Source organism: Sitophilus oryzae, unplaced genomic scaffold, assembly GCF_002938485.1.
Source record: "Sitophilus oryzae breed Bouriz unplaced genomic scaffold, Soryzae_2.0 scaffold_811_pilon_pilon, whole genome shotgun sequence".
Classification (NCBI taxonomy): domain Eukaryota; kingdom Metazoa; phylum Arthropoda; class Insecta; order Coleoptera; family Curculionidae; genus Sitophilus; species Sitophilus oryzae.
Window position 1 is genome coordinate 1911688 of NW_022147430.1, and position 19564 is coordinate 1931251.

The 19564-nt window shown below is 31.8% G+C and overlaps 2 long non-coding RNA genes across 2 annotated transcripts; one reads left to right on the forward strand and one right to left on the reverse strand.

Annotated features, from left to right (window-relative positions):
* Positions 1-289: 289 nt before the first annotated feature.
* LOC115889233 lies at positions 290-1089 on the reverse strand. The gene is made up of 2 exons (XR_004051401.1): positions 684-1089; positions 290-629 (listed from the first exon to the last, which is right to left on the reverse strand). It is a non-coding gene; the product is annotated as an uncharacterized LOC115889233 (long non-coding RNA).
* Positions 1090-4774: 3685 nt separating this feature from the next.
* LOC115889173 lies at positions 4775-6134 on the forward strand. The gene is made up of 3 exons (XR_004051388.1): positions 4775-5366; positions 5523-5655; positions 5767-6134. It is a non-coding gene; the product is annotated as an uncharacterized LOC115889173 (long non-coding RNA).
* The last annotated feature ends 13430 nt before the right edge of the window (positions 6135-19564 follow it).

The window sequence follows — 19564 nt, forward strand, 5'->3', positions numbered from 1 at the left end:
AATAAATGTTTATACATATGTATGTGATGATTAAATTGGTGTTAAGGAATAAAAATGTTTTTCGATATTAATATATACCTATATATGTATATTTATTTTGAAATAAATTACACTTTTAACAGTTTAATGGAGTTTTTAAAGCCAGTTATAATATTTATATTTTAAAAACTTGAAATCATGTGGATGTAATCACGCATTAAACCACAGACTAACTTATATAAGTCAAAAAGTAGATTTTAGTGTTAACTTTATATAACTTGTAAGTAAAATAATAAATAAAACAAATATGAAAAAACCAACAATTCTAATGTATATATTAAAATACAGTACAATAATAGGTATCTGATACCCTCACTTAACGTAGAATAATATTCTACCCAACTCAATACTATGTCCAACATGAGTTTCAAATATATCGGGCCCTAATCGTTCCTGAAAATAATATTTTTTTACATTGTTATACCATATTCTAAACTATTTAATATTTCAGTCACTTAAAAAGTTAATTTGTATTGAATAATTGTCTACCATTAAAGCAAATTTGGACTAGTATTTTTAATGGGCATATTCTGTGTATGGATATAGGTACTTCCTCCAGATTTTGGGTTCAACCAATTTATTCTTAAAACCTGAAACATCTACGTATAAAAAATAGACAGGTTACTAATTATAATAAAATTTACCCTTAGAATTATACTTCTTTAACAAATAATTTCCATTGGTATACTTTTCCATGACAAGTAATCAACTTCCTAACATTTTTTAATTGATGTAATACTTCCTCATGATGCGAAAAGAAAATCTTTTCTTTAGCACACAAAGGACAAACGATATGTTGGCTTACTGTCAGATTAGTTACTTTTCCATAGATATCCTCATGTCAATTCAAAGACGATGAACATGAAAATGATCACATGAAACATCACAAACTAAAACATACTAAAAACCTAATAAACAAGTTTATATCGAATATAGAAATAAATTTAGTGTTCTTACCTATTGTCGTCCAAATCCACGTTAATAGATAATTAATTTTTTGGATTTTTATCTTTTATTTTTAAATATATCTTTCGAACTACTGGTTTTAGTAATTATCATAGGTAATTATTAAATTAAACGAACTAAAAAGTCAAAAATAATAAACAATTCTCTTGTCAATTGTCAATTTTCTCCAGGCACCGAACATTATCGATAACGCACGATATACGACGATTACTCCTTTGATCTGATTGGACGGTTCAATGACGGTTGGTTGCGTATTTTAATGTATCCTATAAATACTTTGGCAAATAAACTATGAACCATACAAATGCAGCAAATGTTTTACAATATACAAATAATGAATAGGTACATAAGATAATGTGTAAAATCTAAAATATATTTTAAATTTTGGGGTATGAAAGTCGATCTAATTTAACAAAAAAACATTCAATATCTACTAATAGTGATGTATTATTATTTGCATTCACAAAATTTGTATGTATATTTTATAAGTATGAACGTTCTAAAAATTATATTTGCAAATATGAAATGAAGATCGCTGTCATTTTATATGTAAAATTATTCTAAAATTTTTGATTTTCTTGGGATTTAGGTTCGGGAAAAAGGCTGATTAAGTTTTCATTTCGTATTTCATTATTTTTATTTGGTTAAAAAAAACGTTTCGGCTAACATTATAGCCTTCATCAGTGTTGCGTCATATCAAAAAATAGTGTCGAATATAATCCAAAAAATTACATATAAAATATTCACACCACACACCACATAATGTTTACTGCAATTAATAAACTAATATAAACTTCTCAAAAGATGAACACATATTTTTTAAAATTATTATTCTTAACACTAAAACTATCTACATTGACTAAGAAGTACGATTTCAGCCATAGTCAATGTAGATAGTTTTAAGGAAGGAGCATAATGCTATTCATGTATTCATGCATGGTGGGCGGAAAAGCCACCATAAAAGCTCTCTAGGGTGGGGATCCTTGACAGTTCTGTTTGACGATTCATTTGACACATTTGAATTTGATTTGAAATTTTGTGGATTTGTCAGTTTTTACGGAGCTTATTTTATGTTATTTATTATTTATTCTACTACTGATAGTTGTATAAAGGTAGTAAATCTAGATGGAAATTGTGGCAGAACTTAAATTAACAGTGACACTATCGCGATTTATCAAAAAAGACTCTAAAATAGTTGGTTGTGTAGCGTGCGGTAGATCTCGGCAAAAATTGAGTGAAATAATGGAACAACTTTCCGCTAGTAAGTGACTATATAATATACATACGTGTAGTAAACCGATCATTTATGAAATTCACTTAAATTAACTAAATTATATATTTTTCTTGCATTTTAGCTTTTATTTATTACTTGTCAAAGATTAGATGTCAAAGAATTTAGATACGTTAATTTGACTTACCTGGTTCAGTAGCGTATCGGATGTTTGTGTTAATAAATACTTATTATAACTTATCTATTTTTATTAGAATTATATATTTTTATAACAACTTTAATAACTACCAACATTTATTCACTACGTAAAATAAAACAACAAATTATTGAGTCTACTCCACGTCTACCCTACATCATAGTTTTACATTTTTTAAATAAAATTAGAACGACACTGAGGGTGCAGCCACACTATCCTAAAAACAGCGTATCGGCGTAACGGCGTAATGACCTTGAATAGATTTTCTGTAATTCTACTGGCTAAAACATTCATCTGTCAGAAATTTTATCTGTCAAATTCATCTGTCAAAAATTTCAGCCAATAGAATTACTGGAAATCGATTCAAGGTCGTTACGCCGTTACGCCGATACGCCGTTTTTAGGATAGTGTGGCTGCACCCTGATAAACCGGAATTTAAGTCGGCCATATTTGAGGCCCATCGCGGTGTACCTAAGATTTTTGATATGCTCCTTCCTTAGTCTTCTTATTCAAAGATCTGACCCCTTAGACAAGGAAAGAGAGGGGACAGGTAACACGGCAGCTGAAAGTGAGGCAAGTTGTCACCACGCGAAATTCTCCAATGGCGTAGCATCAGAAATTAGCTTGTACCTAGACGGTACAAAATATTTATTAAAACGTACACTAATATATCGTTCATTTTTGAGTAATGCATATACAATTTTGTATTTTATAGTCTCACCTTTATAATATTAGAATATCTAAGTCGATAATGCAAAATTTATTTAACAGTCACAGTCTTCTTATTCAAAGGTCACAGTGGACTGATTATCAAGACAATTATTTATTTATTAACGTGTGTAATGTATAATTAAATAAAAAATAATGTAATAACATATGTTTTAAACGTGTATATACATATATACTGTATGATCCAAAAAAACGGCGTCTTGTTTGTTTGGAAATGATAATTTCACAAATAAATATTAAAAATTACATTATTCATTGAATCCGTAAGCAAGTGTGAAGTGAATTGACTAGATTCATTATTATACCGTATAATCGAAAAAAAAAAAACGACGTCGAGTTGGCTTGTAAATTACGATCGATGATATTCTCCATATAATTCTACATATAAAATGACATAAAAACTATACAAAACGACATCGAAAAAAGACGGCGTCAGCGATAGCTATGAAATGAAGATCGCTGTCATTTTATATATAAAGTTATATAGGGAATGTCGTCGATCGTCATTTACGAGCCAACTGGACGTCGTTTTTTTTCGACCATACGGTATAATAATGAATCTAGCCATTCCCCTTCACACTTGCGTACGGATTCAATGAATAATGTAATTTTTAATATTTGTTACCTTCAATCATAAGAATTATCTAATTTTTCACAAAAAAATAAACAATTCTAGAAGCTTTGTGTTATTTTATTTATTTTTAAATTTTTATTAATTACTCACTGAGACTATTATTATACACTTAAATTAGCAAATTTTTTGAAAGAATATTTAAAAAAAATATATGTAGTAACAAGTAGCCCACCGCAAGTTTGTCCACCCCCAGCAAATCTTGGTAGGTAAATTTAAGTTTTATAAAACAACTATACATATAGATTTTTTATCACTACAATTTTTAATTTTTTTTATAGTTTACAATTATTTTACATATTTGATAACAATACTTTATACATTTTTTTACATGTAAAATATATAAAAAAAAATGTTTATTGTAGAAATTGTATTTCTCTGATTATAATTCCATACGCCACTGGAGAAATCCATGCTGAGTAGCATTATTTATAGTTTCAAACATTAATTATAATAAAGGATATTGAAAATACTGCTTGGAATTATTAAAAATAGTTTGGTTTGGATGTGGTACAAAACATATCAAAAGCAGTTTACATATTTTTACTGCTATAATGAAAAAATGTACATTTTATGACCACATAACAAAAGTTGTGTATCGATTTGTACCTGTGAAATGTAAATCCAGCCACTTTTTTCTCGCTTCGGCCTTTGCAGCCATACGCTGAACATCTCACCATACTAAACAATACAGTTTATAAATTTAAAGCAAAACAGTTGTCACAAAAAACATAAAAATTCGCTCCGTGTCACCTCGAAATCTTGTCACCAAAGTATGGCCGCCAATCGAATTTTGGCCTCACTAATCGATCACGGTAGAATATGCGTGTTAGCCGTCCCCTCTCTTTCCTTGTCTAAGTCTAACCCAATATCTAATTATGTACAGCTGATGAAGTAAACAAAAGTCCGCGGTGGCTGATCTTTAGAGACGGCAGTGACGTACTATATTTTTAACCATGACCTGTCCGTCTCTTCTATGGTCTCTTCTGACAGTCAAGGTCAAGTCAAATCAGCTGTTCATTCTTTTGTTTTTATTTGAGAAATTTAATAATTTTTAATTGAGTAATTAAATCCTTGATTTTTGGTGTTGTTTGTAGTGTGCAAATTGTTCGAAATATGAGTTTATTCGTAGAGTTAAGTTCGTTCATTGACCGGATATAGAATATGACAGTGGAAGTATTCTAGAACGTTGTTTTTTTATTTATACCCTGCTGTGAGTGAGACTAGTCGAGTGATATAGTTCTCTATCTATATCCTGGAGGGAGATTTCCGGTCGAAGTGTGATTTTGTGAAGGAAATCCGATCCTTGCGTGACTTTTCTCGTATCCGCTGTGTGTGCATTTTGTCGCTTGGGGACTTAGCTGCCGTTCCAGAGGCCTTCTACCTGTGTCTTGTTAACAGTTCTTCTTTGTGAGAAGGATTAGAGTTTCTGGAAACGAATTATGGTTCCATGAACTGGTTGAATTTGGTTGTAATTGGATGAACCACAAACCGTTATCTGTATAGGATTAAAATAGCCCCTCGTCTCCGCCGATATAACGTACCACGTGCCCAAGAAGTCTCCGAATTCCAAGGTATGCTATAATTCTTCTGCCCATTCTAACTCAATGCTCAACTGATTTTTGTTCATATTGTTGACTGGTTTTCGAAATTTTCCACGCCCACGTGGTGTAGAAAGATTAGTTGAGTGTGATCTTTCTTAAATCTTATTTGGTTCTTCGTCATTGTAGAGCAAGAAGTCGGATCCAGAGCCGTACAACACCAAACAGTCCAGAATTTTGTCAGTTCCTGTTGCCCGTTTAGAGTTACTCGTTGGACGTCATCAAAAGCCCTCGTTGGACATCATCGGAAGCCCTCGTTGAGGTAAAGTTCAGATTTAATTAGTCCTTCTTGTACAAAAACTAACTGTATATTTAACTCCTACATCTTGTTCTATAATTGAGGCTCTATTCTAAGACAACCAATCTTATTTAGGGTATTTATGTTCATCATTTGGAAGTCCAACACCTGCCTTGCATCTGTACATTTTGTAACATCCGTGGGCTCCAGTGACAGTACATCAAGCTGCTGTACACTGCCATATCATCTCGTAGCTATACACAGTAGCTATACCTCATCAAACATCATAGCTATACACTGTAGCTAAGCCGGAAGTTTCAAGTAGTGCACCTTTTGAGTAAGACTGTTTAAATAAGTTTAGATTTAGATTTGATTTTTGTTATATCTGCCCAGCAATGTATTTTAGATTAAGTTAGATAAGGGGGATGGAGTTCATCATGGTTTTATCATTTTAATTTATCAATTTAAGTTCATTCACTTTTCATATTCATTCGTTTTAATATTCATCCTTTTCGATTTATATTTAACTTTTTGATATTTTAATAAATTGTTTAAATATATTTACTTGCTTTATTTACAGTCTAGTCTCATAGTGAAAGTCACTAAAGTTAAAATAGTAATTAGTATATTTGAAGTTCATGTTCGATACACTTAACAGTAGTTAGAGATTAGTGTTGAAGTCTACTTAATAGTTTCATCTTTTATCCTGAGTTCATAGAGTATAATCTCGTGGCGCCCTTTTATTAAGATCTTTGAACCCCAACCATTAAAATTAAAAGCTAGTGTATGCAACTCATTCTGATTAAGTAAACTTTGTGTTTTGTTGAAGTTTAAATTGAAAAAGACACCGCATATTAGATGTTACAAAATAACAAATACGTTCAAATAAAATATACGGAGGGTACCGCTTAAATTCCTGTCCCGATGTTGAAGGATGGCTATAGAATGTCAATGCATTTCCTACATTAGTCTATCCTTGTTCGGGAGGAGGTTTTCTGCGCTTGCTCGATCTGTAAGCACTTTTATTGGACAGTTCCAAATCATATGATATGTTTTGTTTTGGTTTTATTTATTTTAAGTTGAGGTTAAAGACGCTCTAATAATTGAATTAAATCTTTCGAAAAATTGGAAGCTTTTTGTTAAATATTCTGAAATCAAATAAGTTTGATAATGTAACATTATGCGCATATTTATCAATCGATATATTTTAATCGTATCCAACATGTTATGGCAAAACACTTTTTCGACCAAAAGTTTTCAGATATCTTCGATTTAGTTATTTTCGAATGTTTATTTTGTTTATATCTATTACAAACTCAAGGAGCAACAGTTTTTTACAAGTAGTGTTAATTTTGATGCTGGTGCAATACTTCTACTCGTTAAAATAAGTTTATTATAAATATTACAGACATTTAAAAGAATAGGCTATGGAATAGGTATATAAAAATTATTTTTTATCTGCCTCACAATGGGGGGCTCCTAGTAGTGTAATAGGTATCTGCAGTGCGATTCTGTAAACATTTCCCTGTCTAGTGACTCATCAATCGTATACAAATAGCATAGGCTCGATAGGAAATTTCTTGCTACAGAGCTTACAGAATCCCATTGCTGATTTCTAAAATTCTTTTTCTAGATAGGCTTCCCGCATCGTAAAAACTCCTATTTTATGGTATGTAATTAGTATTCTGAAGGTATTAAAATATTTTAATATCAATATAGTTTTTTCACTGAAACTCGAGTTAAATCTTAATATACATTATTCATATTGTCGCTTTAGAGATTGTGCTTTTAGAGATTATACTTACTATTATGAAAATTTACTGAATAAAATATATAGTTGCAATCCTTTTACTGAACTCCTTAATTTCTTGTTTTATGAGGGGATAATTTTTGCTTATTTAGGTACTAATTTTAATTAGACCATTTTTTAATGAACTGATTTATATTTATATCATATCGTTCTAAGTAGACTTTGTTGTGTTAGACAATTATTATTAAATAAAACGAATGAAAAAAAGTGACAGGTACGATATTTTTTTTTAAATTCAAAAAATAATTTAGTAAAACCAGCGGCGTAGCTAGAAATAGCGGCGCCGGGGGGCAAAATTATCGGCTGGCGCCTAAAATACACCCATATTGACATATTTTTCTGGTATCTAAACTAATAGAAAAATAAAACAAAACAGTTACTTACACGGATACTTAACGTATACTTTTATTTTTTTATTATAGCAAAATAAAATATATAACTGGATAACAAAATTAATGCTATAAACGTAAACTAAAATTCTAAAAAATTTATAAAACATTAGAAATTTTTTCTCCTATTTTTAATGGAAGCAAACTGATCGATTATATAATCAAAATTAATTTTTTGGGAAAATTCGTTTTCTATACTTAATATTGCCAGACTATTTAACCTTGTCTGACTCATGGTACTCCCTAAATAGTTTTTTATAAGCTTGAGCTTTGAGAATGGTCGCGTTCATCAGGATAAGTTGATCAGTGAGCGATGTGCCATCGATTGGTTGTCCTGCTGAACGTGTAAAACCACAATTATTAAGAAATTGTCTTAAAAACATCGTAGTACAAATTGCATATCTATTTCACTTTTTTTAAAATTCAAAAAATAATTTAGTAAAACCTCAATTAAGGAAATGTCTTAAAAACTTTGTAGTACAAATTGCATATCTATTTCACTCGACTTAAAAATTGCAGCAAAACAAAGTATATCAGTACATTTTTTACTCTCTATTGTTTCTTTTACTGCCCATGGTATTTATGATCAATAATCAACATCAGTCCTGGTTTAAAATGAAACAAAAGTAATTCTTTATTATTAACATATTTTTTATTAAACAAATATAACTAAAAGTATGTACAGGGTGGGTCAAATTCGACGCTTTTAAATGGAAACACCCTTTTCTATAAGAGATAGACGAAAACTAACATCGGTGTCTGGAGCTCAATTTTCATCAAAAACATGATGGTGAAAACCGCACATCAATATCTGTTACCGTTTCGGAGTTACGGGGTGTTTTTCAAAAATGTGCATTTTTAACAAATCGCTGTAACTTGTTTGCTATGAAAAATGTTGTATTTTTGTGAAAACATTTCCAAAGCACCTTTTTACGTAGAATTTAATGGTTTAAGTATAATTTTTTTTAAATTAATAATTTAAGAGTTATCAACAGAAAAATCGATTTTTTATTTGGGACACCCTCTATATTTTTAATTAACTGAAAAAAATTTAAAATTACCTTTCCAAAAATATGGCACTCTTGATATTTTGTTATAATCCCCTTCGAAATACAGAATTTTTAAAAGTTCGCCACTTTTAATTAGTAGGCTTTGAACCCCTTATTGATGATATGCCCTTAATGGAACTCGAAAACATATTTTTCCAGCAAGGTGACGCACCGCCTCTGACCGCTGAAGTTGTCAGCAAATTTTTGCAGCCAATTTCAAGAATAATTGAATAGCGAACCAAGTTCCCAGCTGTTGGCCGTCGAGGCCGCCTGACCATGGATCTAATCCTATGGATATATTTGCGGAAGATAAAGGTTCCTTATTCTTCCGTATAATCTAGACAAGAATTAGAAATACTTAGCAGTTATGAGAGGGTATCTTTCACCTCCACTGAGTTAATGAATTCCGCGAGAAATGTTCAAAAACTGCCCCGTCTGTCCATAGCAGAAGATGGTCGATATGTCGAACACCTGTAGCAAAATCTCATGTCTTGGTTTGCTATTTATTTTTATTGTTATTAAATATAGTTTAAATATGTTGATGTTGGTTAAATATAATTTAAATTGTTATAAAATTCTGCATCTCTCATAGCAAATATTATTTTCGTTTTAATTGATGCTCACAGCTAGAATTATTTTGCATTACAGCCGGTGCTGTTCAAAGCCTACTTATTTAAAGCGGGCCAATTTTTATATACTCTACATCTCGGAGAGGAATCGAGCAAAATATCAAGTGTGATATATTTTTAGAAAGGTAATTTTAAATTATTTTCAATAAATTAAAAATATACAGGGTGTCCCATATAAAAAATCTAATTTTCTGTTGATAATTCTTAAATTATTAATTTTAAAAAAATTATACTTAAACCTTTAAATTCTACGTAAAAAGGTGACTTGGAAATGTTTTCATAAAGATACAAAATTTTCCATAGCAAAAAAGTTACAGCGATTTGTTAAAAATGCATATTTTTGAAAAACACCCCGTAACTCCGAAACGGTTACAGATATCGATATGCGGTTTTCACCATCATGTTTTTGACAAAAAATGAGCTCCAGACACCGATATTAGTTTTCGTCTATCTTCTATAAAAAAGAATGTTTCCATTTAAAAGCGTCGAATTTGACCCACCCTGTACATATTAAGTTTATACATAAATCAACCTAGATACAAAAAATATAATTATTTACATTGTTGCATTGTAAATACTCTTTTATATTATGAAAAAAAAACTATAATAATTTACAATAAGACAGTTTGTGTGTAACTGTGTAAGCATTATAATTAGCCTTATGTAGTCTCTATTTTTAGTCTTTACATTATAATGTCTTTTTTATTTTAAAATAGTAAGACTAAATATAATGCTTATAACAATTATTGATTTTTGAATAAAATTAGTTTCGTATATTTTTGTCTTATATTAACATCCCTTTCATTTCTGATTTTGCTTTCATGATACAAACGAACATCGAGAAAAATTTCTATTATTAATTTGGTTAGTTGGCTTCTACCACACAAAAAGCAGTAGCCCATTCCCATTGTTCTATTAATTAAACTACAGCAAAAGTCTTTAAAACTAAATCACAAAATTGTCAATAACCGCACAAAGATTAAAATACAAACGAAAACACAGTACACGTGGAAAACACAAAAAGTTAGAGAAAACACTAATGGCGACTGCCCAAGTCCAAACTGAAATCAAAATCCACGCCGACGACGCGTCCAAAAATAAATCGATAACCCATCTCGACACCATTCGGCCAATAGAAAAGTAGCATTTCGGCGCATGTGCATTACATCCAGCTACTGAACAAGGATGGACTTATGTCAAACTCGATCTTCTGTCCTTCAATTCTGGGACATAAATTCTCTCATTGCTCTTATGGGGAGGCCGCCGTATATTTTAATTTAAACGTATTTGCAAAATAAAATAATTTTAATAATAATTTTTTATTTTTTTTTATTCTCAACCATTCCAATAATTTGTAGCTGCAGCATATTTTAGTTTATTTAAAGAATCCATGTATGGGCACTGAATTTTAATACACCTTATTATTTATTTCTTTTGGATCTACTTTTTCAATATTTCCTAGTTTCCATATTTACTACTTTTTTCATATTCCATATTTATTTCTTTTGGATTGCATACTTTTTTTGTAGCTTGGATATGAGGAATCAATTTGATTTAGTTGGACTACAATCAGTTTCTAAATATCAGCATCGCAGAACAAAAAGCAGACAGTTCAGTTCTATTCTTCTTATTCTTTCTAGTGATCTTTTGCTTCGATATGGAGATTAAATCTGAGTGGATTTTGCAGAGATTTATTAATTTCTAAATCTCAGCATCGCAGAAAAAAATGCGGACAGTTCAATTATATACTTCTTATTCTTTCTAGTGATCTTTTGCTTCGATATGGAGATTAAATCTGAGTGGATTTTGCAGAGATTTATTAACTTCTAAATCTCAGCATCGCAGAATAAAATGCGGTCAGTTCAATTATATATTCCTATTATTTCTAATGAGATTTTGCTTCGATATGGAGACTAAATCTGGATGGACTTTGCAGGTTTTCTGATTTATTACCTTCTAAATCTCAGTATCGCAGAAAAAAGCGCGAGAGTGCTTTTTTACTGTTCTCAAATACTCAAATTATTTGGAATTTGGATATGGAGAATCAGTCGTATTCTATATTAAAATTCTGTGATATATTAGCTTCTAAATCTCAGCATAGCAGAAAAAAATGCGGACAGTTCAATATATATACTTCTTATTATTTCTAATGAGATTTTGCTTTGATATGGAGACTAAATCTGGATGGACTTTGCAGGTTTTCTGATTTGTTACTTTCTAAATCTCAGCATAGCAGAAAAAAGCGCAGATAGTGCTTTTTTACTGTTCTCAAATACTCAAATTATTTGGAACTTGGATATGGAGAATCAGTCGGACTCTATATTAAAACTCTGTGATATATTAGCTTCTAAATCTCAGCATCGCAGAAAAAAATGCGGACAGTTCAATTATATACTTCTTATTATTTCTAATGAGATTTTGCTTCGATATGGAGACTAAATCTGGATGGACTTTGCAGGTTTTCTGATTTATTACCTTCTAAATCTCAGCATCGCAGAAAAAAATGCGGACAGTTCAATTATATACTTCTTATTATTTCTAATGAGATTTTGCTTCGATATGGAGACTAAATCTGGATGGACTTTGCAGGTTTTCTGATTTATTACCTTCTAAATCTCAGCATCGCAGAAAAAAACGCAGATAGAGCATTTTTACTGTTCTCAAATACTCAAATTATTTGGAACTTGGATACGGAGAATCAGTCGGACTCTATATTAAAACTCTGTGATATATTAGCTTCTAAATCTCAGCATCGCAGAAAAAAATGCGGACAGTTCAATTATATACTTCTTATTATTTCTAATGAGATTTTGCTTCGATATGGAGACTAAATCTGGATGGACTTTGCAGGTTTTCTGATTTATTACCTTCTAAATCTTAGCATCGCAGAAAAAAACGCAGATAGAGCTTTTTTACTGTTCTCAAATACTCAAATTATTTGGAACTTGGATATGGAGAATCAGTCGGACTCTATATTAAAACTCTGTGATATATTAGCTTCTAAATCTCAGCATCGCAGAAAAAAATGCGGACAGTTCAATTATATACTTCTTATTATTTCTTATGAGATTTTGCTTCGATATGGAGACTAAATCTGGATGGACTTTGCAGGTTTTCTGATTTATTACTTTCTAAATCTCAGCATAGCAGAAAAAAGCGCAGATAGTGCTTTTTTTCTGTTCTCAATTACTCAAATTATTTGGAACTTGGATATGGAGAATCAGTCGGACTCTATATTAAAACTCTGTGATATATTAGCTTCTAAATCTCAGCATCGCAGAAAAAAATGCGGACAGTTCAATTATATACTTCTTATTATTTCTAATGAGATTTTGCTTCGATATGGAGACTAAATCTGGATGGACTTTGCAGGTTTTCTGATTTGTTACCTTCTCAATTTCAGCATTGCAGAAAAAAGCACATATAGTGCTTTTTTACTGTTCTCAAATACTCAAATTATTTGTAACTTGGATATGGAGTCCACCAGTCGGACTCTATATTAAAACTCTGCGATATATTAGCTTCTAAATCTCAGCATCGCAGAAAAAAATGCGGACAGTTCAATTATATACTTCCTATTATTTCTAATGAGATTTTGCTTCGATATGGAGACTAAATCTGGATGGACTTTGCAGGTTTTCTGATTTATTACTTTCTAAATCTCAGCATAGCAGAAAAAAGCGCAGATAGTGCTTTTTTACTGTTCTCAAATACTCAAATTATTTGGAACTTGGATATGGAGAATCAGTCGGACTCTATATTAAAACTCTGTGATATATTAGCTTCTAAATCCCAGCATCGCAGAAAAAAATGCCGACAGTTCAATTATATACTTCCTATTATTTCTAACGAGATTTTGCTTCGATATGAAGACTAAATCTGGATGGACTTTGCAGGTTTTCTGATTTGTTACCTTCTAAATTTCAGCATTGCAGAAAAAAGCGCATATAGTGCTTTTTTACGGTTCTCAAATACTCAAATTATTTGTAACTTGGATATGGAGTCCACCAGTCGGACTCTATATTAAAACTCTGCGATATATTAGCTTCTAAATCTCAGCATCGCAGAAAAAAATGCGGACAGTTCAATTATATACTTCCTATTATTTCTAATGAGATTTTTCTTCGATATGGAGACTAAATCTGGATGGACTTTGCAGGTTTTCTGATTTATTACTTTCTAAATCTCAGCATAGCAGAAAAAAGCGCAGATAGTGCTTTTTTACTGTTCTCAAATACTCAAATTATTTGGAAAAAAATGCGAATTTTGGAAAAAAATGCGGGAATTCTTCTATATAGACTGGTGGTTGCAAGGCGGTTGCGGCTTCAAGAATAAAGTGCCTGAGAAAGCCCACCATGATGAGGCGAAACGTCGCATAATAAAAAAAAAAATTCCATTTTCAATTAATAAAAAAAAACCTCATACCCAAGAAAGGAAAAAAAACATATATGGATTATTTGGAACTCGGATATGGAGAATCAGTCGGACTCTATATTAAAACTCTGTGATATATTAGCGTCTAAATCTCAGCATCGCAGAAAAAAATGCGGACAGTTCAATTATATACTTCTTATTATTTCTAATGACATTTTGCTTCAATATGGAGACTAAATCTGGATGGACTTTGCAAGTTTTCTGACTTGTTACCTTCTAAATCTCAGCATTGCAGAAAAAAACGCATATAGTGCTTTTTCACTGTTCTCAAATACTCAAATTATTTGGAACTTGGATATGGAGAATCAGTCTTACTGTATATTAAAATTCAGATATATTAGGTTCTAAATCTCAGCATCGCAGAAAAAAGTGCAGACAGTGCTTTTCCACTGTTCCCAAATATTTATTGTAACTTGGATATGGAGAAACAGTCGGTGTCTATATTAAAACTCTGCGATATATTAGCTTCTAAATCTTAGCATCGCAGAAAAAAATGCGGACAGTTCAATTATATACTTCTTATTATTTCTAATGAGATTTTGCTTCAATATGGAGACTAAATCTGGATGGACTTTGCAGGTTTTCTGACTTGTTACCTTCTAAATCTTAGCATTGCAGAAAAAAGCGCATATAGTGCTTTTTCACTGTTCTCAAATACTCAAATTATTTGGAACTTGGATATGGAGAATCAGTCTTACTGTATATTAAGATTCAGATATATTAGGTTCTAAATCTCAGCATCGCAGAAAAAAGTGCAGACAGTGCTTTTCCACTGTTCCCAAATATTTATTGTAACTTGGATATGGAGAAACAGTCGGTGTCTATATTAAAACTCTGCGATATATTAGCTTCTAAATCTTAGCATCGCAGAAAAAAATGCGGACAGTTCAATTATATACTTCTTATTATTTCTAATGAGATTTTGCTTCAATATGGAGACTAAATCTGGATGGACTTTGCAGGTTTTCTGACTTGTTACCTTCTAAATCTCAGCATTGCAGAAAAAAGCGCATATAGTGCTTTTTCACTGTTCTCAAATACTCAAATTATTTTGAACTTGGATATGGAGAATCAGTCTTACTGTATATTAAGATTCAGATATATTAGGTTCTAAATCTCAGCATCGCAGAAAAAAGTGCAGACAGTGCTTTTCCACTGTTCCCAAATATTTATTGTAACTTGGATATGGAGAAACAGTCGGTGTCTATATTAAAACTCTGCGATATATTAGCTTCTAAATCTTAGCATCGCAGAAAAAAAATGCGGACAGTTCAATTATATACTTCTTATTATTTCTAATGATATTTTGCTTCGATATGGAGACCAAATTTGGATGGACTTTGCAGGTCTTCTGATTTATTACCTTCTAAATCTCAGCATCGCAGTAAAAAGTGCAGACACTGCTTTTCCACTGTTCTCAAATATTCAAATTATTTGTAACTTGGATATGGAGAATCAGTCTGACTGTATATTAAAATTCAGATATATTAGGTTCTAAATCTCAGCATCGCAGAAAAAGTGCAGACAGTGCTTTTCCACTGTTCCCAAATATTTATTGTAACTTGGATATGGAGAAACGGTCGGTCTCTATATTAAAACTCTGCGATATATTAGCTTCTAAATCTCAGCATCGCAGAAAAAATGCGGACAGTTCAATTATATACTTCTTATTATTTCTAATGAGATTTTGCTTCGATATGGAGACTAAATCTGGATGGACTTTGCAGGTTTTCTGATTTGTTACCTTCTAAATCTCAGCATTGCAGAAAAAAGCGCATATAGTGCTTTTTTACTGTTCTCAAATATTCAAATTATTTGTAACTTGGATATGGAGTCCACCAGTCGGACTCTATATTAAAACTCTGCGATATATTAGCTTCTAAATCTCAGCATCGCGGAAAAAAATGCGGACAGTTCAATTATATACTTCCTATTATTTCTAATGAGATTTTGCTTCGATATTGAGACTAAATCTGGATGGACTTTGCAGGTTTTCTGATTTGTTACCTTCTAAATTTTAGCATTGCAGAAAAAGCGCATATAGTGCTTTTTTACTGTTCTCAAATACTCAAATTATTTGTAACTTGGATATGGAGTCCACCAGTCGGACTCTATATTAAAACTCTGCGATATATTAGCTTCTAAATCTCAGCATCGCAGAAAAAAATGCGGACAGTTCAATTATATACTTCTTATTAATTCTAATGAGATTTTGCTTCGATATGGAGACTAAATCTGGATGGACTTTGCAGGTTTTCTGACTTGTTACCTTCTAAATCTCAGCATTGCAGAAAAAAGCGCATATAGTGCTTTTTCACTGTTCTCAAATACTCAAATTATTTGGAACTTGGATATGGAGAATCAGTCTTACTGTATATTAAAATTCAGATATATTAGGTTCTAAATCTCAGCATCGCAGAAAAAAGTGCAGACAGTGCTTTTCCACTGTTCCCAAATATTTATTGTAACTTGGATATGGAGAAACAGTCGGTGTCTATATTAAAACTCTGCGATATATTAGCTTTTAAATCTTAGCATCGCAGAAAAAAATGCGGACAGTTCAATTATATACTTCTTATTATTTCTAATGAGATTTTGCTTCGATATGGGGACCAAATTTGGATGGACTTTCCATGTCTTCTGATTTATTATCTTCTAAATCTCAGCATCGCAGTAAAAAGTGCAGACACTGCTTTTCCACTGTTCTCAAATATTCAAATTATTTGTAACTTGGATATGGAGAATCAGTCTGACTGTATATTAAGATTCAGATATATTAGGTTCTAAATCTCAGCATCGCAGAAAAAAGTGCAGACAGTGCTTTTCCACTGTTCCCAAATATTTATTGTAACTTGGATATGGAGAAACAGTCGGTGTCTATATTACAACTCTGCGATATATTAGCTTCTAAATCTTAGCATCGCAGAAAAAAAATGCGGACAGTTCAATTATATACTTCTTATTATTTCTAATGAGATTTTGCTTCGATATGGAGACCAAATTTGGATGGACTTTGCAGGTCTTCTGATTTATTATCTTCTAAATCTCAGCATCGCAGTAAAAGTGCAGACACTGCTTTTCCACTGTTCTCAAATATTCAAATTATTTGTAACTTGGATATGGAGAATCAGTCTGACTGTATATTAAAATTCAGATATATTAGGTTCTAAATCTCAGCATCGCAGAAAAGTGCAGACAGTGCTTTTCCACTGTTCCCAAATATTTATTGTAACTTGGATATGGAGAAACGGTCGGTCTCTATATTAAAACTCTGCGATATATTAGCTTCTAAATCTCAGCATCGCAGAAAAAAATGCGGACAGTTCAATTATATACTTCTTATTATTTCTAATGAGATTTTGCTTCGATATGGGGACCAAATTTGGATGGACTTTCCATGTCTTCTGATTTATTATCTTCTAAATCTCAGCATCGCAGTAAAAAGTGCAGACACTGCTTTTCCACTGTTCTCAAATATTCAAATTATTTGGAACTTGGATATGGAGAATCAGTCTTACTGTATATTAAGATTCAGATATATTAGGTTCTAAATCTCAGCATCGCAGAAAAAAGTGCAGACAGTGCTTTTCCACTGTTCCCAAATATTTATTGTAACTTGGATATGGAGAAACAGTCGGTGTCTATATTACAACTCTGCGATATATTAGCTTCTAAATCTTAGCATCGCAGAAAAAAAATGCGGACAGTTCAATTATATACTTCTTATTATTTCTAATGAGATTTTGCTTCGATATGGAGACCAAATTTGGATGGACTTTGCAGGTCTTCTGATTTATTATCTTCTAAATCTCAGCATCGCAGTAAAAAGTGCAGACACTGCTTTTCCACTGTTCTCAAATATTCAAATTATTTGTAACTTGGATATGGAGAATCAGTCTGACTGTATATTAAAATTCAGATATATTAGGTTCTAAATCTCAGCATCGCAGAAAAAAGTGCAGACAGTGCTTTTCCACTGTTCCCAAATATTTATTGTAACTTGGATATGGAGAAACGGTCGGTCTCTATATTAAAACTCTGCGATATATTAGCTTCTAAATCTCAGCATCGCAGAAAAAAATGCGGACAGTTCAATTATATACTTCTTATTATTTCTAATGAGATTTTGCTTCGATATGGAGACTAAATCTGGATGGACTTTGCAGGTTTTCTGATTTGTTACCTTCTAAATCTCAGCATTGCAGAAAAAAGCGCATATAGTGCTTTTTTACTGTTCTCAACTATTCAAATTATTTGTAACTTGGATATGGAGTCCACCAGTCGGACTCTATATTAAAACTCTGCGATATATTAGCTTCTAAATCTCAGCATCGCAGAAAAAAATGCGGACAGTTCAATTATATACTTCCTATTATTTCTAATGAGATTTTGCTTCGATATGGAGACTAAATCTGGATGGACTTTGCAGGTTTTCTGATTTGTTACCTTCTAAATTTCAGCATTGCAGAAAAAAGCGCATATAGTGCTTTTTTACTGTTCTCAAATACTCAAGTTATTTGTAACTTGGATATGGAGTCCACCAGTCGGACTCTATATTAAAACTCTGCGATATATTAGCTTCTAAATCTCAGCATCGCAGAAAAAAATGCGGACAGTTCAATTTTATACTTCTTATTATTTCTATAGAATGAGATTTTGCTTCGATATGGAGACGAAATTTGGATGGACTTTGCAGGTCTTCTAATTTATTATCTTCTAAATCTCAGCATCGCAGAAAAAAGTGCAGACAGTGCTTTTCCACTGTTCTCAAATATTCAAATTATTTGTAACTTGGATATGGAGAATCAGTCCGACTGTATATTAAAATTCAGATATATTATGTTCTAAATCTCAGCATCGCAGAAAAAAGTGCAGACAGTGCTTTTCCACTGTTTTCAAATATTCAAATTATTTGTAGCTTCGATATGGAGTGACTGTGTATTAAAATTCAGAAAATTAATTCCTAATCTCGACATCGCAGAAAAAAATGCAGACAGTTCCAAATTATTCTTCTCATTTTTTTCATGATATTTTGCTTGGATATGGAGACTAAATCTGGATGCGTATTGAAGTTTTGAAATTTATTAGCTTCTAAATCTCAGCATCGCAGAAAAAAGTGCAGACAAGTATCAGTCTTACTGTATATTGAAATTCAGATATATTAGGTTCTAAATCTCAGCATCGCAGAAAAAAGTGCAGACAGTGCTTCTCCACTGTTCTCAAATATTTAAATTATTTGTAACTTGGATATGGAGAATCAGTCTGGCTGTATATTAAAACTCAAAGATATATTTGCTTCTAAATCTCAGCATCGCAGAAAAAAAGTGCAGACCAGTGCTTTTCCACTGTTCTCAAATATTCAAATTATTTGTAACATAATAAAATTATATAAGAGTTTCTTGCCTTGAACTGCTAATATAGAAATTAATTCCACGCTGTGTTCGACATAATGTGGATCAACCTGCTCTCACTACCGGTTTCGGGGCCCTACCCCATCATCAGGTGAGCTTGGGTCGTTTTCACAATATGTCGAGCACAGCGCAGAGTATATACACACGACTTGTCTTAAAGTAGCGGTAAGATATTAAGTCCCGCATCGCGAGATTTAAGGAGAAGAAATTT